The sequence below is a fragment of the Hemitrygon akajei genome, unplaced genomic scaffold (genome assembly GCF_048418815.1).
Source record: "Hemitrygon akajei unplaced genomic scaffold, sHemAka1.3 Scf000039, whole genome shotgun sequence".
Classification (NCBI taxonomy): domain Eukaryota; kingdom Metazoa; phylum Chordata; class Chondrichthyes; order Myliobatiformes; family Dasyatidae; genus Hemitrygon; species Hemitrygon akajei.
The window spans coordinates 4,001,618-4,024,352 of NW_027331925.1; positions in this window are offsets into that span (position 1 = coordinate 4,001,618).

Here is a 22,735-nt window from a genome sequence, read left to right on the forward strand (position 1 = left end):
CTGGAACGTACCAATGCCGAACTCCACACAAATATGCCCTGAAACTGTACCCCTCAATATCCTCCGTGTCTCACTGGAATGTTCCACTGCGGAACTCCACATAAATATGCCCTGAACCTGTACACCTCCATAACCTCAGTGACTCACTGGAACGTACCAATGCAGAACTCCACACAAATATCCCCTGAACCTGTACCCCTCCATAACCTCCCTGTCCCACGGGAACGTACCAATGCAGAAATCCACATAAATATGCCCTGAAACTGTACCCCTCCATAACCTCCCTTTCTCACTGGAACGTACCAATGCAGAAAAACACACAAATATGCACGGAACATGTACACCTACATAACCTCCCTGTCTCACTGCAACGTACCAATGCAGAACTCCACACAAATATTCCCTGAACCTGTACCCCTCCATAACGTCCCTGTCTCACTGGAACGTACCAATGCAGAACTCCACAAAAATATGCCCTGAACCTGTACGCTCCAAAACCGACCTGTCTCACTGGAACGTACCAATGAAGTACTACACACAAATATGCCATGAACCTGTACCCTCCATATCCTCCGTGTCTCACTGGAACGTTCCAATGCAGAACTCCACACAAATATGCCCTGAAACTGTACCCCTTCATAACCTCCCTGTCTCACTGGAACGTACCAATACAGAACTCCACACAAATATGCCCTGAAACTGTACCCCTCCATAACCTCCCTGTCGCAGTAGAATGTACCAATGCAGAACTCCATACAAATATGCTCAGAACCTGTACGCTCCAAAATCTTCCTGTCACACTGGAATGTACCAATGAAGAATTCCGCACAAATATGTCATGAACCTGTATCCCTCCATATCCTCCGTGTCTCACTGGAACGTACCAATGCAGAACTCCACACAAATATGCCCTGAAACTGTACCCCTCAATATTTTCCGTGTCTCACTGGAATGTTCCACTGCGGAACTCCACATAAATATGACCTGAACCTGTACCCCTCCATGACCTCTGTGTCTCACTGGAACGTACCAATGCAGAACTCCACACAAATATGCCCTGAACCTGCACACCTCCATATCCTCCGTGTCTCACTGGAATGTTCCAATGCAGAACTCCACATAAATATGCCCTGAACCTGTACCCCTCCATAACCTCCCTGTCTCACTGGAATGTACCAATGCAGAACTCCACACAAAAATGCCCGGAAACTGTACCCCTCCATAAACTCCCTGTCTCACGGGAACGTACCAATGCAGAAATCCACATAAATATGCCCTGAAACTGTACCCATCCATAACCTCCCTTTCTGACTGGAACGTACCAATGCAGAAAAACACACAAATATGCACGGAACATGTACACCTACATAACCTCCCTGTCTCACTGGAACGTACCAATGCAGAACTCCACACAAATATGCCCTGAACCTGTACCCCTCCATAACCTCCCTGTCTCACTGGAACGTACCAATGCAGAACTCCACAAAAATATGCCCTGAACCTGTACGCTCCAAAACCTACCTGTCTCACTGGAACATACCAATGCAGAACTCCACACAAATATGCCCTGAAACTGTACCACTCAATATCCTCCGTGTCTCACTGGAATGTTCCACTGCGGAACTCCACATAAATATGCCCTGAACCTGTACACCTCCATAACCTCAGTGTCTCACTGGAACGTACCAATGCAGAACTCCACATAAATATGCCCTGAAACTGTACCCCTCCATAACCTCCCTTTCTCACTGAAACGTACCAATGCAGAAAAACACACAAATATGCCCTGAACATGTACACCTACATAACCTCCCTGTCTCAGTAGAACGTACCAATGCAGAACTCCACACAAATATGCCCTGAAACTGTACCCCTCCATAAACTCCCTGTCTCACTGGAACGTACCATTGCAAAACTCCACAAAATATGCCCTGAACCTGTACCCCTCCATAAACTCCCTGTCTCACGGGAACGTATCAATGCAGAACTCCACAAAAATATGCCCTGAACCTATACCCCTCCATAACCTCCCTGTCTCACTGGAACGTACCAATGCAGAAATCCACAAAAATATGCCCTGAACCTGTACGCTCCAAAACCTACCTGTCTCACTGGAACGTTCCAATGCAGAACTCCACACAAATATGCCCTGAACCTGCACCCCTCCATATCCTCCGTGTCTCACTGGAATGTTCCAATGCAGAACTCCTCAGAAATATGCCCTGAACCTGTACCCCTCCATAACCTCCCTGTCTCACTGGAATGTACCAATGCAGAACTCCACACAAAAATGCCCTGAAACTGTACCCCTCCATAACCACCCTGTCTCACGGGAACGTACCAATGCAGAAATCCACATAAATATGCCGTGAACCTGTACCCCTCCATAACCTCCCTGTCTCACTGGAACGTACCAATGCAGAACTCCACAAAAATATGCCCTGAACCTGTACGCTCCAAAACCTACCTGTCTCACTGGAACGTACCAATGCAGAACTCCACAGAAATATGCCCTGAACCTGCACCCCTCCATATCCTCCGTGTCTCACTGGAATGTTTCAATGCAGAACTCCACAGAAATATGCCCTGAACCTGTACCCCTCCATAACCACCCAGTCTCACTGGAATGTACCAATGCAGAACTCCACACAAAAATGCCCTGAAACTGTAGCCCTCCATAAACTCCCTGTCTCACTGGCACGTACCATTGCAGAACTCCACACAAATATGCCCTGAACCTGCACCCCTCATATCCTCCGTGTCTCAGTGGAATGTTTCAATGCAGAACTCCACAGAAATATGCCCTGAACCTGTACCCCTCCATAACCTCCCTGTCTCACTGGAATGTACCAATGCAGAACTCCACACAAAAATTCCCTGAAACTGTACCCCTCCATAAACTCCCTGTCTCACTGGAACGTACCAATGCAGAACTCCACAAAAATATGCCCTGAACCTGTACGCTCCAAAACCTACCTGTCTCACTGTAACGTATCAATGAAGTACTACACACAAATATGACATGAACCTGTATCCCTACATATACTCCGTGTCTCACTGGAATGTACCAATGCAGAACTCCACACAAATATGCCCTGAAACTGTACCCCTCCATAACATCCCTGTCTCACTGGAACGTACCAATGCAGAACTCCACACAAATATGCCCTGAAACTGTACCCCTCAATATCCTCCGTGTCTCACTGGAATGTTCCACTGCGGAACTCCACATAAATATGCCCTGAACCTGTACCTCTCCATACCCTCAGTGTCTCACTGGAACGTACCAATGCAGAACTCCACACAAATATGCCCTGAACCTGCACCCCTCCATATCCTCCGTGTCTCACTGGAATGTTCCAACGCAGAACTCCACAGAAATATGCCCTGAACCTGTACCCCTCCATAACCACCCTGTCTCACGGGAACGTACCAATGCAGAAATCCACATAAATATGCTCTGAAACTGTACCCCTCCATAACCTCCCTTTCTCACTGGAACGTACCAATGCAGAAAAACACACAAATATGCACGGAACATGTACACCTACATAACCTCCCTGTCTCACTGGAACGTACCAATGCAGAACTCCACAAAAATATGCCCTGAACATGAACGCACCAAAACCTACCTGTCTCACTGTAACGTATCAATGAAGTACTACACACAAATATGCCCTGAACCTGTACGATTCCATATCCTCCGTGTCTCACTGGAATGTTCCAATGCAGAACTCCACATAAATATGCCCTAAACCTGTACCCCTGCATAACCTCCATGTCTCACTGGAATGTACCAATGCAGAACTCCACACTAATATGCCCTGAACCTGTAAACCCTCCATAACCTCTCTGTCTCACTGGAACGTACCAATGCAGAACTCCACACAAATATGCCCTGAAACTGTACCCCTCCATAACCTCCCTGTCTCACTGGAACGTACCAATACAGAACTCCACAAAAATATGCCCTGAATATGTACCCTCCATAACCTCCCTGTCTCACTGGAATGTACCAATGCAGAACTCCACACAAATATGCCCTGAACCTGTACGCCTCCATAAACACCCTGTCTCACTGGAACGTACCAATGCAGAACTCCACAAAAATATGCCCTGAATATGTACACTCCATAACCTCCCTGTCTCAGTAGAATGTACCAATGCAGAACTCCATACAAATATGCCCTTAACCTGTACGCTCCAAAACCTACCTGTCACACTAGAACGTACCAATGAAGAACTCCTCAAAAATATGCCATGAATCTGTATCCCTCCATATCTTCCGTGTCTCACTGGAATGTACCAATGCAGAACTCCACACAAATATGCCCTGAACCTGTGCGCCTCCATAACCACCCTGTCTCACTGGAACGTACCAATGCAGAACTCCACACAAATATGCCCTGAAACTGTACCCCTCAATATCCTCCGTGTCTCACTGGAATGTTCCACTGCGGAACTCCACATAAATATGCCCTGAACCTGTACACCTCCATAACCTCAGTGTGTCACTGGAACGTACCAATGCAGAAATCCACATAAATATGCCCTGAAACTGTACCCCTCCATAACCTCCCTTTCTCACTGGAACGTACCAATGCAGAAAAACACACCAATATGCACGGAACATGTACACCTACATAACCTCCCTGTCTCACTGCAACGTACCAATGCAGAACACCACACAAATATTCCCTGAACCTGTACCCCTCCATAACCTCCCTGTCTCACTGGAACGTACCAATGCAGAACTCCACAAAAATATGCCCTGAACCTGTACGCTCCAAAACCGACCTGTCTCACTGGAACGTACCAATGAAGTACTACACACAAATATGCCATGAACCTGTATCCCTCCATATCCTCCGTGTTTCACTGGAATGTACCAATGCAGAACTCCACACAAATATGCCCTGAACCTGTACTTCTCCATAACCGACCTGTCTCACTGGAACGTACCAATGCAGAACTCCACACAAATATGCCCTGAAACTGTACCCCTTCATTACCTGCCTGTCTCACTGGAACGTACCAATACAGAACTCCACAAAAATATGCCCTGAATATGTACCCTCCATAACCTCCCTGTCTCAGTAGAATGTACCAATGCAGAACTCCATACAAATATGCTCTGAACCTGTACGCTCCAAAATCTTCCTGTCACACTGGAATGTACCAATGAAGAATTCCGCACAAATATGTCATGAACCTCTATCCCTCCATATCCTCCGTGTCTCACTGGAATGTACCAATGCAGAACTCCACACAAATATGCCCTGAACCTGTACGCCTCCATAACAACCCTGTCTCACTGGAACGTACCAATGCAGAACTCCACACAAATATGACCTGAAACTGTACCCCTCAATATTCTCCGTGTCTCACTGGAATGTTCCAATGCAGAACTCCACATAAATATGCCCTGAACCTGTACCCCTCCATAACCTCCCTGTCTCACTGGAATGTACCAATGCAGAACTCCACACAAAAATGCCCTGAACCTGCACACCTCCATATCCTCCGTGTCTCACTGGAATGTTCCAATGCAGAACTCCACATAAATATGCCCTGAACCTGTACCCCTCCATAACCTCCCTGTCTCACTGGAATGTACCAATGCAGAACTCCACACAAATATGCCCTGAAACTGTACCCGTCCATAACCTCCCTTCCTCACTGGAACGTACCAATGCAGAAAAACACACAAATATGCACGGAACATGTACACCTACATAACCTGCCTGTCTCACTGGAACGTACCAATGCAGAACTCCACACAAATATGCCCTGAACCTGTACCCCTCAATAACCTGCCTGTCTCACTGGAACGTACCAATGCAGAACTCCACAAAAATATGCCCTGAACCTGTACGCTCCAAAACCTACCTGTCTCACTGGAACGTACCAATGCAGAACTCCACACAAATATGCCCTGAAACTGTATCCCTCAATATCCTCCGTGTCTCACTGGAATGTTCCACTGCGGAACTCCACATAAATATGCCCTGAACCTGTACTCCTCCATAACCTCAGTGTCTCACTGGAACGTACCAATGCAGAACTCCACATATATATGCCCTGAAACTGTACCCCTCCATAACCTCCCTTTCTCACTGGAACGTACCAATGCAGAAAAACACACAAATATGCCCTGAACATGTACACCTACATAACCTCCCTGTCTCAGTGGAACGTACCAATGCAGAACTCCACACGAATATGCCCTGAACCTGTACGCCTCCATAACAACCCTGTCTCACTGGAACGTACCAATGCAGAACTCCACACAAATATGCCCTGAAACTGTACCCCTCAATATTCTCCGTGTCTCACTGGAATGTTCCAATGCAGAACTCCACATAAATATGCCCTGAACCTGTACCCCTCCATAACCTCCCTGTCTCACTGGAATGTACCAATGCAGAACTCCACACAAAAATGCCCTGAACCTGCACACCTCCATATCCTCCGTGTCTCACTGGAATGTTCCAATGCAGAACTCCACATAAATATGCCCTGAACCTGTACCCCTCCATAACCTCCCTGTCTCACTGGAATGTACCAATGCAGAACTCCACACAAATATGCCCTGAAACTGTACCCCTCCATAACCTCCCTTCCTCACTGGAACGTACCAATGCAGAAAAACACACAAATATGCACGGAACATGTACACCTACATAACCTGCCTGTCTCACTGGAACGTACCAATGCAGAACTCCACACAAATATGCCCTGAACCTGTACCCCTCAATAACCTGCCTGTCTCACTGGAACGTACCAATGCAGAACTCCACAAAAATATGCCCTGAACCTGTACGCTCCAAAACCTACCTGTCTCACTGGAACGTACCAATGCAGAACTCCACACAAATATGCCCTGAAACTGTATCCCTCAATATCCTCCGTGTCTCACTGGAATGTTCCACTGCGGAACTCCACATAAATATGCCCTGAACCTGTACTCCTCCATAACCTCAGTGTCTCACTGGAACGTACCAATGCAGAACTCCACATATATATGCCCTGAAACTGTACCCCTCCATAACCTCCCTTTCTCACTGGAACGTACCAATGCAGAAAAACACACAAATATGCCCTGAACATGTACACCTACATAACCTCCCTGTCTCAGTGGAACGTACCAATGCAGAACTCCACACAAAAATGCCCTGAAACTGTACCCCTCCATAAACTCCCTGTCTCACTGGAACGTACCATTGCAAAACTCCACAAAATATGCCCTGAACCTGTACCCCTCCATAAACTCCCTGTCTCACGGGAACGTACCAATGCAGAACTCCACAAAAATATGCCCTGAACCTGTACCCCTCCATAACCTCCCTGTCTCACTGGAACGTACCAATGCAGAACTCCACAAAAATATACCCTGAACCTGTACGCTCCAAAACCTACCTGTCTCACTGGAACGTACCAATGCAGAACTCCACGCAAATATGCCCTGAACCTGCACCCCTCCATATCCTCCGTGTCTCACTGGAATGTTCCAATGCAGAACTCCACAGAAATATGCCCTGAACCTGTACCCCTCCATAACCTCCCTGTCTCAATGGAATGAACCAATGCAGAACTCCACACTAAAATGCCCTGAAACTGTACCCCTCCATAAACTCCCTGTCTCACTGGAACGTACCATTGCAGAACTCCACAAAAATATGCCCTGAACCTGTACCCCTCCATAACCACCCTGTCTCACGGGAACGTACCAATGCAGAAATCCACATAAATATGCCCTGAACTTGTACCCCTCCATAACCTCCCTGTCTCACTGGAACGTACCAATGCAGAACTCCACACAAATATGCCCTGAAACTGTACCCCTCCATAAACTCCCTGTCTCACTGAAACGTACCAATGCAGAACTACACAAAAATATGCCCTGAACCTGTACGCTCCAAAACCTACCTGTCTCACTGGAACGTACCAATGCAGAACTCCACACAAATATGCCTTGAACCTGCACCCCTCCATATCCTCCGTGTCTCACTGGAATGTTCCAATGCAGAACTCCACAGAAATATGCCCTGAACCTGTACCCCTCAATAACCTCCCTGTCTCAATGGAATGTACCAATGCAGAACTCCACACTAAAATGCCCTGAAACTGTACCCCTCCATAAACTCCCTGTCTCACTGGAACGTACCATTGCAGAACTCCACAAAAATATGCCCAGAACCTGTACCCCTCCATAACCACCCTGTCTCACGGGAACGTACCAATGCAGAAATCCACATAAAAATGCCCTGAACTTGTACCCCTCCATAACCTCCCTGTCTCACTGGAACGTACCAATGCAGAACTCCACACAAATATGCCCTGAACCTATACCCCTCCATAACCTCCCTGTCTCACTGGAACGTACCAATGCAGAACTCCACAAAAATATGCCCTGAACCTGTACGCTCCAAAACCTACCTGTCTCACTGGAACGTACCAATGCAGAACTCCACACAAATATCCCCTGAACCTGTACCCCTCCATAACCTCCCTTTCTCACTGGAACGTACCAATGCAGAAAAACACACAAATATGCACGGAACATGTACACCTACATAACCTCCCTGTCTCACTGCAACGTACCAATGCAGAACTCCACACAAATATTCCCTGAACCTGTACCCCTCCATAACCTCCCTGTCTCACTGGAACGTACCAATGCAGAACTGCACAAAAATATGCCCTGAACCTGTACGCTCCAAAACCGACCTGTCTCACTGGAACGTACCAATGAAGTACTACACACAAATATGCCATGAACCTGTATCCCTCCATATCCTCCGTGTTTCACTGGAATGTACCAATGCAGAACTCCACACAAATATGCCCTGAACCTGTACCTCTCCATAACCTCCCTGTCTCACTGGAACGTACCAATGCAGAACTCCACACAAATATGCCCTGAAACTGTACCCCTTCATAACGTCCCTATCTCACTGGAACGTACCAATACAGAACTCCACAAAAATATGCCCTGAATATGTACCCTCCATAACCTCCCTGTCTCAGTAGAATGTACCAATGCAGAACTCCATACAAATATGCTCTGAACCTGTACGCTCCAAAATCTTCCTGTCACACTGGAATGTACCAATGAAGAATTCCGCACAAATATGTCATGAACCTGTATCCCTCCATATCCCCCGTGTCTCACTGGAATGTACCAATGCAGAACTCCACACAAATATGCCCTGAACCTGTACGCCTCCATAACCACCCTGTCTCACTGGAACGTACCAATGCAGAACTCCACACAAATATGCCCTGAAACTGTACCCCTCAATATTCTCCGTGTCTCATTGGAATGTTCCACTGCGGAACTCCACATAAATATGCCCTGAACCTGTACCGCTCCATAACCTCAGTGTCTCACTGGAACGTACCAATGCAGAACTCCACACAAATATGCCCTGAACCTGCACACCTCCATATCCTCCGTGTCTCACTGGAATGTTCCAATGCAGAACTCCACATAAATATGCCCTGAACCTGTACCCATCCATAACCTCCCTGTCTCACTGGAATGTACCAATGCAGAACTCCACACAAAAATGCACGGAACATGTACACCTACATAACCTCCCTGTCTCACTGGAACGTACCAATGCAGAACTCCACAAAAATATGCCCTGAACCTGTATCCCTCCATATCCTCCGTGTCTCACTGGAATGTACCAATGCAGAACTCCACACAAATATGCCCTGAAACTGTACCCCTCCATAACCTCCCTGTCTCACTGGAACGTACCAATACAGAACTCCACAAAAATATGCCCTGAATATGTACCCTCCATAACCTCCCTGTCTCAGTAGAATGTACCAATGCATAACTCCATACAAATATGCCCTGAACCTGTACGCTCCAAAACCTACCTTTCACACTGGAACGTACCAATGAAGAACTCCGCACAAATATGCCATGAACCTGTATCCCTCCATATCCTCCGTGTCTCACTGGAATGTACCAATTCAGAACTCCACACAAATATGCCCTGAACCTGTACGCCTCCATAACCACCCTGTCTCACTGGAACGTACCAATGCAGAACTCCACACAAATATGCCCTGAAACTGTACCCCTCAATATCCTCCGTGTCTCACTGGAATGTTCCACTGCGGAACTCCACATAAATATGCCCTGAACCTGTACCCCTCCATAACCTCAGTGTCTCACTGGAACGTACCAATGCAGAACTCCACACAAATATGCCCTGAACCTGCACCCCTCCATATCCTCCGTGTCTCACTGGAATGTTCCAATGCAGAACTCCACATAAATATGCCCTGAACCTGTACCACTCCATAACCTCCCTGTCTCACTGGAATGTACCAATGCAGAACTCCACACAAAAATGCCCTGAAACTGTACCACTCCATAAACTCCCTGTCTCACTGGAACGTACCATTGCAGAACTCCACATAAATATGCCCTGAAGCTGTACCCCTCCATAACCTCCCTTTCTCACTGGAACGTACCAATGCAGAAAAACACACAAATATGCACGGAACATTTACAACTACATAACCTCCCTATCTCACTGGAACGTACCAATGCAGAACTCCACACAAATATGCCCTGAACCTGTACCCCTCCATAACCTCCCTGTCTCACTGGAACGTACCAATGCAGAACTCCACAAAAATATGCCCTGAACCTGTACCCCTCCATAACCTCAGTGTCTCACTGGAACGTACCAATGCAGAACTCCACACAAATATGCCCTGAACCTGCACCCCTCCATATCCTCCGTGTTTCACTGGAATGTTCCAATGCAGAACTCCACACAAAAATGCCCTGAACCTGCACCCCTCCATAACCTCCCTGTCTCACTGGAACGTACCAATGCAGAACTCCATAAAAATATGCCCTGAACCTGTACGCTCCAAAACCTACCTGTCTCACTGGAACGTATCAATGAAGTACTACACACAAATATGCCATGAACCTGTATCCCTCCATATCCTCCGTGTCTCACTGGAATGTACCAATGCAGAACTCCACACAAATATGCCCTGAACCTGTACCCCTCCATAACCTCCATGTCTCACTGGAACGTACCAATGCAGAACTCCACACAAATATGCCCTGAAACTGTACCCCTCCATAACAGCCCTGTCTCACTGGAACGTACCAAAACAGAACTCCACAAAAATATGCCCTGAATATGTACACTCCATAACCTCCCTGTCTCAGTAGAATGTACCAATGCAGAACTCCATACAAATATGCCCTGAAACTGTACCCCTCCATAACCTCCCTTCCTCACTGGAACGTACCAATGCAGAAAAACACACAAATATGCACGGAACATGTACACCTACATAACCTGCCTGTCTCACTGGAACGTACCAATGCAGAACTCCACACAAATATGCCCTGAACCTGTACCCCTCAATAACCTGCCTGTCTCACTGGAACGTACCAATGCAGAACTCCACAAAAATATGCCCTGAACCTGTACGCTCCAAAACCTACCTGTCTCACTGGAACGTACCAATGCAGAACTCCACACAAATATGCCCTGAAACTGTATCCCTCAATATCCTCCGTGTCTCACTGGAATGTTCCACTGCGGAACTCCACATAAATATGCCCTGAACCTGTACTCCTCCATAACCTCAGTGTCTCACTGGAACGTACCAATGCAGAACTCCACATATATATGCCCTGAAACTGTACCCCTCCATAACCTCCCTTTCTCACTGGAACGTACCAATGCAGAAAAACACACAAATATGCCCTGAACATGTACACCTACATAACCTCCCTGTCTCAGTGGAACGTACCAATGCAGAACTCCACACAAAATATGCCCTGAACCTGTACCCCTCCATAAACTCCCTGTCTCACGGGAACGTACCAATGCAGAACTCCACAAAAATATGCCCTGAACCTGTACCCCTCCATAACCTCCCTGTCTCACTGGAACGTACCAATGCAGAACTCCACAAAAATATGCCCTGAACCTGTACGCTCCAAAACCTACCTGTCTCACTGGAACGTACCAATGCAGAACTCCACGCAAATATGCCCTGAACCTGCACCCCTCCATATCCTCCGTGTCTCACTGGAATGTTCCAATGCAGAACTCCACAGAAATATGCCCTGAACCTGTACCCCTCCATAACCTCCCTGTCTCAATGGAATGTACCAATGCAGAACTCCACACTAAAATGCCCTGAGACTGTACCCCTCCATAAACTCCCTGTCTCACTGGAACGTACCATTGCAGAACTCCACAAAAATATGCCCTGAACCTGTACCCCTCCATAACCACCCTGTCTCACGGGAACGTACCAATGCAGAAATCCACATAAATATGCCCTGAACTTGTACCCCTCCATAACCTCCCTGTCTCACTGGAACGTACCAATGCAGAACTCCACACAAATATGCCCTGAAACTGTACCCCTCCATAAACTCCCTGTCTCACTGAAACGTACCAATGCAGAACTACACAAAAATATGCCCAGAACCTGTACGCTCCAAAACCTACCTGTCTCACTGGAACGTACCAATGCAGAACTCCACACAAATATGCCCTGAACCTGCACCCCTCCATATCCTCCGTGTCTCACTGGAATGTTCCAATGCAGAACTCCACAGAAATATGCCCTGAACCTGTACCCCTCAATAACCTCCCTGTCTCAATGGAATGTACCAATGCAGAACTCCACACTAAAATGCCCTGAAACTGTACCCCTCCATAAACTCCCTGTCTCACTGGAACGTACCATTGCAGAACTCCACAAAAATATGCCCAGAACCTGTACCCCTCCATAACCACCCTGTCTCACGGGAACGTACCAATGCAGAAATCCACATAAAAATGCCCTGAACTTGTACCCCTCCATAACCTCCCTGTCTCACTGGAACGTACCAATGCAGAACTCCACACAAATATGCCCTGAACCTATACCCCTCCATAACCTCCCTGTCTCACTGGAACGTACCAATGCAGAACTCCACAAAAATATGCCCTGAACCTGTACGCTCCAAAACCTACCTGTCTCACTGGAACGTACCAATGCAGAACTCCACACAAATATCCCCTGAACCTGTACCCCTCCATAACCTCCCTTTCTCACTGGAACGTACCAATGCAGAAAAACACACAAATATGCACGGAACATGTACACCTACATAACCTCCCTGTCTCACTGCAACGTACCAATGCAGAACTCCACACAAATATTCCCTGAACCTGTACCCCTCCATAACCTCCCTGTCTCACTGGAACGTACCAATGCAGAACTGCACAAAAATATGCCCTGAACCTGTACGCTCCAAAACCGACCTGTCTCACTGGAACGTACCAATGAAGTACTACACACAAATATGCCATGAACCTGTATCCCTCCATATCCTCCGTGTTTCACTGGAATGTACCAATGCAGAACTCCACACAAATATGCCCTGAAACTGTACCCCTTCATAACGTCCCTATCTCACTGGAACGTACCAATACAGAACTCCACAAAAATATGCCCTGAATATGTACCCTCCATAACCTCCCTGTCTCAGTAGAATGTACCAATGCAGAACTCCATACAAATATGCTCTGAACCTGTACGCTCCAAAATCTTCCTGTCACACTGGAATGTACCAATGAAGAATTCCGCACAAATATGTCATGAACCTGTATCCCTCCATATCCCCCGTGTCTCACTGGAATGTACCAATGCAGAACTCCACACAAATATGCCCTGAACCTGTACGCCTCCATAACCACCCTGTCTCACTGGAACGTACCAATGCAGAACTCCACACAAATATGCCCTGCAACTGTACCCCTCAATATTCTCCGTGTCTCATTGGAATGTTCCACTGCGGAACTCCACATAAATATGCCCTGAACCTGTACCGCCCCATAACCTCAGTGTCTCACTGGAACGTACCAATGCAGAACTCCACACAAATATGCCCTGAACCTGCACACCTCCACATCCTCCGTGTCTCACTGGAATGTTCCAATGCAGAACTCCACATAAATATGCCCTGAACCTGTACCCATCCATAACCTCCCTGTCTCACTGGAATGTACCAATGCAGAACTCCACACAAAAATGCACGGAACATGTACACCTACATAACCTCCCTGTCTCACAGGAACGTACCAATGCAGAACTCCACAAAAATATGCCCTGAACCTGTATCCCTCCATATCCTCCGTGAATCACTGGAATGTACCAATGCAGAACTCCACACAAATATGCCCTGAAACTGTACCCCTCCATAACCTCCCTGTCTCACTGGAACGTACCAATACAGAACTCCACAAAAATATGCCCTGAATATGTACCCTCCATAACCTCCCTGTCTCAGTAGAATGTACCAATGCATAACTCCATACAAATATGCCCTGAACCTGTACGCTCCAAAACCTACCTGTCACACTGGAACGTACCAATGAAGAACTCCGCACAAATATGCCATGAACCTGTATCCCTCCATATCCTCCGTGTCTCACTGGAATGTACCAATTCAGAACTCCACACAAATATGCCCTGAACCTGTACGCCTCCATAACCACCCTGTCTCACTGGAACGTACCAATGCAGAACTCCACACAAATATGCCCTGAAACTGTACCCCTCAATATCCTCCGTGTCTCACTGGAATGTTCCACTGCGGAACTCCACATAAATATGCCCTGAACCTGTACCCCTCCATAACCTCAGTGTCTCACTGGAACGTACCAATGCAGAACTCCACACAAATATGCCCTGAACCTGCACCCCTCCATATCCTCCGTGTCTCACTGGAATGTTCCAATGCAGAACTCCACATAAATATGCCCTGAACCTGTACCACTCCATAACCTCCCTGTCTCACTGGAATGTACCAATGCAGAACTCCACACAAAAATGCCCTAAAACTGTACCACTCCATAAACTCCCTGTCTCACTGGAACGTACCATTGCAGAACTCCACATAAATATGCCCTGAAACTGTACCCCTCCATAACCTCCCTTTCTCACTGGAACGTACCAATGCAGAAAAACACACAAATATGCACGGAACATTTACAACTACATAACCTCCCTATCTCACTGGAACGTACCAATGCAGAACTCCACACAAATATGCCCTGAACCTGTACCCCTCCATAACCTCCCTGTCTCACTGGAACGTACCAATGCAGAACTCCACAAAAATATGCCCTGAACCTGTACCCCTCCATAACCTCAGTGTCTCACTGGAACGTACCAATGCAGAACTCCACACAAATATGCCCTGAACCTGCACCCCTCCATATCCTCCGTGTTTCACTGGAATGTTCCAATGCAGAACTCCACACAAAAATGCCCTGAACCTGCACCCCTCCATAACCTCCCTGTCTCACTGGAACGTACCAATGCAGAACTCCACACAAATATGCCCTGAACCTGCACCCCTCCATATCCTCCGTGTTTCACTGGAATGTTCCAATGCAGAACTCCACACAAAAATGCCCTGAACCTGCACCCCTCCATAACCTCCCTGTCTCACTGGAACGTACCAATGCAGAACTCCATAAAAATATGCCCTGAACCTGTACGCTCCAAAACCTACCTGTCTCACTGGAACGTATCAATGAAGTACTACACACAAATATGCCATGAACCTGTATCCCTCCATATCCTCCGTGTCTCACTGGAATGTACCAATGCAGAACTCCACACAAATATGCCCTGAACCTGTACCCCTCCATAACCTCCATGTCTCACTGGAACGTACCAATGCAGAACTCCACACAAATATGCCCTGAAACTGTACCCCTCCATAACAGCCCTGTCTCACTGGAACGTACCAATACAGAACTCCACAAAAATATGCCCTGAATATGTACACTCCATAACCTCCCTGTCTCAGTAGAATGTACCAATGCAGAACTCCATACAAATATGCCCTGAACCTGTACGCTCCAAAACCTACCTGTCACACTAGAACGTACCAATGAAGAACTCCGCACAAATATGCCATGAACCTGTATCCCTCCATATCTTCCGTGTCTCACTGGAATGTACCAATGCAGAACTCCACACAAATATGCCCTGAACCTGTACGCCTCCATAACCACCCTGTCTCACTGGAACGTACCAATGCAGAACTCCTCACAAATATGCCCTGAAACTGTACCCCTCCATAACCTCCGTGTCTCACTGGAATGTTCCACTGCTGAACTCCACATAAATATGCCCTGAACCTGTACCCCTCCATAACCTCCCTGTCTCACTGGAATGTACCAATGCAGAACTCCACACAAAAATGCCCTGAAACTGTACCCCTCCATAAACTCCCTGTCTCACTGGAACTTACCTTTGCAGAACTCCACATAAATATGCCCTGAAACTGTACCCCTCCATAACCTCCCTTTCTCACTGGAACGTACCAATGCAGAAAAACACACAAATATGCACGGAACATGTACACCTACATAACCTCCCTGTCTCACTGGAACGTACCAATGCAGAACTCCACACAAATATGCCCTGAACCTATACCCCTCCATAACCTCCCTGTCTCACTGGAACGTACCAATGCAGAACTCCACAAAAATATGCCCTGAACCTGTACGCTCCAAAACCTACCTGTCTCACTGGAACGTACCAATGCAGAACTCCACACAAATATCCCCTGAACCTGTACCCCTCCATAACCTCCCTGTCTCACGGGAACGTACCAATGCAGAAATCCACATAAATATGCCCTGAAACTGTACCCCTCCATAACCTCCCTTTCTCACTGGAACGTACCAATGCAGAAAAACACACAAATATGCACGGAACATGTACACCTACATAACCTCCCTGTCTCACTGCAACGTACCAATGCAGAACTCCACACAAATATTCCCTGAACCTGTACCCCTCCATAACCTCCCTGTCTCACTGGAACGTACCAATGCAGAACTGCACAAAAATATGCCCTGAACCTGTACGCTCCAAAACCGACCTGTCTCACTGGAACGTACCAATGAAGTACTACACACAAATATGCCATGAACCTGTATCCCTCCATATCCTCCGTGTTTCACTGGAATGTACCAATGCAGAACTCCACACAAATATGCCCTGAACCTGTACCTCTCCATAACCTCCCTGTCTCACTGGAACGTACCAATGCAGAACTCCACACAAATATGCCCTGAAACTGTACCCCTTCATAACGTCCCTATCTCACTGGAACGTACCAATACAGAACTCCACAAAAATATGCCCTGAATATGTACCCTCCATAACCTCCCTGTCTCAGTAGAATGTACCAATGCAGAACTCCATACAAATATGCTCTGAACCTGTACGCTCCAAAATCTTCCTGTCACACTGGAATGTACCAATGAAGAATTCCGCACAAATATGTCATGAACCTGTATCCCTCCATATCCCCCGTGTCTCACTGGAATGTACCAATGCAGAACTCCACACAAATATGCCCTGAACCTGAACGCCTCCATAACCACCCTGTCTCACTGGAACGTACCAATGCAGAACTCCACACAAATATGCCCTGAAACTGTACCACTCAATATTCTCCGTGTCTCATTGGAATGTTCCACTGCGGAACTCCACATAAATATGCCCTGAACCTGCACCCCTCCATAACCTCCCTGTCTCACTGGAACGTACCAATGCAGAACTCCATAAAAATATGCCCTGAACCTGTACGCTCCAAAACCTACCTGTCTCACTGGAACGTATCAATGAAGTACTACACACAAATATGCCATGAACCTGTATCCCTCCATATCCTCCGTGTCTCACTGGAATGTACCAATGCAGAACCCAACACAAATATGCCCTGAACCTGTACCCCTCCATAACCTCCATGTCTCACTGGAACGTACCAATGCAGAACTCCACACAAATATGCCCTGAAACTGTACCCCTCCATAACAGCCCTGTCTCACTGGAACGTACCAATACAGAACTCCACAAAAATATGCCCTGAATATGTACACTCCATAACCTCCCTGTCTCAGTAGAATGTACCAATGCAGAACTCCATACAAATATGCCCTGAACCTGTACGCTCCAAAACCTACCTGTCACACTAGAACGTACCAATGAAGAACTCCGCACAAATATGCCATGAACCTGTACGCCTCCATAACCACCCTGTCTCACTGGAACGTACCAATGCAGAACTCCTCACAAATATGCCCTGAAACTGTACCCCTCCATAACCTCCGTGTCTTCCTGGAATGTTCCACTGCTGAACTCCACATAAATATGCCCTGAACCTGTACCCCTCCATAACCTCCCTGTCTCACTGGAATGTACCAATGCAGAACTCCACACAAAAATGCCCTGAAACTGTACCCCTCCATAACCTCCCTTTCTCACTGGAACGTACCAATGCAGAAAAACACACAAATATGCACGGAACATGTACACCTACATAACCTCCCTGTCTCACTGGAACGTACCAATGCAGAACTCCACACAAATATGCCCTGAACCTATACCCCTCCATAACCTCCCTGTCTCACTGGAACGTACCAATGCAGAACTCCACAAAAATATGCCCTGAACCTGTACGCTCCAAAACCTACCTGACTCACTGGAACGTACCAATGCAGAACTCCACACAAATATCCCCTGAACCTGTACCCCTCCATAACCTCCCTGTCTCACGGGAACGTACCAATGCAGAAATCCACATAAATATGCCCTGAAACTGTACCCCTCCATAACCTCCCTTTCTCACTGGAACGTACCAATGCAGAAAAACACACAAATATGCACGGAACATGTACACCTACATAACCTCCCTGTCTCACTGCAACGTACCAATGCAGAACTCCACACAAATATTCCCTGAACCTGTACCCCTCCATAACCTCCCTGTCTCACTGGAACGTACCAATGCAGAACTGCACAAAAATATGCCCTGAACCTGTACGCTCCAAAACCGACCTGTCTCACTGGAACGTACCAATGAAGTACTACACACAAATATGCCATGAACCTGTATCCCTCCATATCCTCCGTGTTTCACTGGAATGTACCAATGCAGAACTCCACACAAATATGCCCTGAACCTGTACCTCTCCATAACCTCCCTGTCTCACTGGAACGTACCAATGCAGAACTCCACACAAATATGCCCTGAAACTGTACCCCTTCATAACGTCCCTATCTCACTGGAACGTACCAATACAGAACTCCACAAAAATATGCCCTGAATATGTACCCTCCATAACCTCCCTGTCTCAGTAGAATGTACCAATGCAGAACTCCATACAAATATGCTCTGAACCTGTACGCTCCAAAATCTTCCTGTCACACTGGAATGTACCAATGAAGAATTCCGCACAAATATGTCATGAACCTGTATCCCTCCAAATCCCCCGTGTCTCACTGGAATGTACCAATGCAGAACTCCACACAAATATGCCCTGAACCTGTACGCCTCCATAACCACCCTGTCTCACTGGAACGTACCAATGCAGAACTCCACACAAATATGCCCTGAAACTGTACCCCTCAATATTCTCCGTGTCTCATTGGAATGTTCCACTGCGGAACTCCACATAAATATGCCCTGAACCTGCACCCCTCCATAACCTCCCTGTCTCACTGGAACGTACCAATGCAGAACTCCACACAAATATGCCCTGAACCTGCACACCTCCATATCCTCCGTGTCTCACTGGAATGTTCCAATGCAGAACTCCACATAAATATGCCCTGAACCTGTACCCATCCATAACCTCCCTGTCTCACTGGAATGTACCAATGCAGAACTCCACACAAAAATGCCCTGAAACTGTACCCCTCCATAAACTCCCTGTCTCACGGGAACGTACCAATGCAGAAATCCACATAAATATGCCCGGAAACTGTACCCCTCCATAACCTCCCTTTCTCACTGGAAAGTACCAATGCAGAAAAACACACAAATATGCACGGAACATGTACACCTACATAACCTCCCTGTCTCACTGGAACGTACCAATGCAGAACTCCACACAAATATGCCCTGAACCTCTACCCCTCCAAAACCTCGCTGTCTCACTGGAACGTACCAATGCAGAACTCCACAAAAATATGCCCTGAACCTGTACGCTCCAAAACCTACCTGTCTCACTGGAACGTACCAATGCAGAACTCCACACAAATATGCCCTGAAACTGTACCCCTCAATATCCTCCGTGTCTCACTGGAATGTTCCACTGCGGAGCTCCACATAAATATGCCCTGAACCTGTACTCCTCCATAACCTCAGTGTCTCACTGGAACGTACCAATGCAGAACTCCACATAAATAGGCCCTGCAACTGTACCACTCCATAACCTCCCTTTCTCACTGGAACGTACCAATGCAGAAAAACACACAAATATGCCCTGAACATGTACACCAACATAACCTCCCTGTCTCAGTGGAACGTACCAATGCAGTACTCCACACAAATATGCCCTGAAACTGTACCCCTCCATAAACTCCCTGTCTCACTGGAACGTACCATTGAAAAACTCCACAAAATATGCCCTGAACCTGTACCCCTCCATAAACTCCCTGTCTCACGGGAACGTACCAATGCAGAACTCCACAAAAATATGCCCTGAACCTGTACCCCTCCATAACCTCCCTGTCTCACTGGAACGTACCAATGCAGAACTCCACACAAAAATGCCCTGAAACTGTACCCCTCCATAAACTCCCTGTCTCACTGGAACGTACCATTGCAGAACTCCACAAAAATATGCCCTGAACCTGTACCCCTCATTAACCACCCTGTCTCACGGGAACGTACCAATGCTGAAATCCACATAAATATGCCCTGAAACTGTACCCCTCCATATCCTGCCTTTCTCACTGGAACGTACCAATGCAGAAAAACACACAAATATGCACGGAACATGTACACCTACATAATCTCCCTGTCTCACTGGAACGTACCAATGCAGAACTCCACACAAATATACCCTGAACCTGTACCCCTCCATAACCTCCCTGTCTCACTGGAACGTACCAATGCAGAACTCCACAAAAATATGCCCTGAACATATACGCTCCAAAACCTACCTGTCTCACTGTAACGTATCAACGAAGTACTACACACAAATATGCCATGAACCTGTATCCCTCCATATCCTCCGTGTCTCACTGGAACGTACCAATGCAGAACTCCACAAAAATATGCCCTGAACCTGTACGCTCCAAAATCGACCTGTCTCACTGGAACGTACCAAAGATGTACTACACACAAATATGCCATGAACCTGTATCCCTCCATATCCTCCGTGTCTCACTAGAATGTACCAATGCAGAACTCCACACAAACATGCCCTGAACCTGTAACCCTCCATAACCTCCCTGTCTCACTGGAACGTACCAATGCAGAACTCCACACAAATATGCCCTGAAACTGTACCCCTCCATAACCTCCCTGTCTCACTGGAACGTACCAATATAGAACTCCACAAAAATATGCCCTGAATATGTACCCTCCATAACCTCCCTTTCTCACTGGAACGTACCAATGCAGAAAAACACACAAATATGCACGGAACATGTACACCTACATAATCTCCCTGTTTCACTGGAACGTACCAATGCAGAACTCCACACAAATATACCCTGAACCTGTACCCCTCCATAACCTCCCTGTCTCACTGGAACGTACCAATGCAGAACTCCACAAAAATATGCCCTGAACATATACGCTCCAAAACCTACCTGTCTCACTGTAACGTATCAACGAAGTACTACACACAAATATGCCATGAACCTGTATCCCTCCATATCCTCCGTGTCTCACTGGAACGTACCAATGCAGAAGTCCACACAAATATGCCCTGAAACTGTACCCATCAATATCCTCCGTGTCTCACTGGAATGTTCCACTGCGGAACTCCAGATAAATATGCCCTGAACCTGTACCCCTCCATAACCTCAGTGTCTCACTGGAAAGTACCAATGCAGAACTCCGCACAAATATGCCCTGAACCTGCACCCCTCCATATCCTCCGTGTCTCACTGGAATGTTCCAATGCAGAACTCCACACAAATATGCCCTGAACCTGTACGCCTCCATAAACACCCTGTCTCACTGGAACGTACCAATGCAGAACTCCACACAAATAAGCCCTGAACCTGTACCATTCCATATCCTCCGTGTCTCACTGGAATGTTCCAATGCAGAACTCCACATAAATATGCCCTAAACCTGTACCCCTGCATAACCTCCATGTCTCACTGGAATGTACAAATGCAGAACTCCACACAAATATGCACGGAAAATGTACACCTACATAACCTCCCTGTCTCACTGGAACGTACCAATGCAGAACTCCACAAAAATATGCCCTGAACCTGTATCCCTCCATAACCTCCCTTTCTCACTGGAACGTACCAATGCAGAAAAACACACAAATATGCACGGAACATGTACACCTACATAACCTCCCTGTCTCACTGCAACGTACCAATGCAGAACTCCACACAAATATTCCCTGAACCTGTACCCCTCCATAACCTCCCTGTCTCACTGGAACGTACCAATGCAGAACTGCACAAAAATATGCCCTGAACCTGTACGCTCCAAAATCGACCTGTCTCACTGGAACGTACCAAAGATGTACTACACACAAATATGCCATGAACCTGTATCCCTCCATATCCTCCGTGTCTCACTAGAATGTACCAATGCAGAACTCCACACAAACATGCCCTGAACCTGTAACCCTCCATAACCTCCCTGTCTCACTGGAACGTACCAATG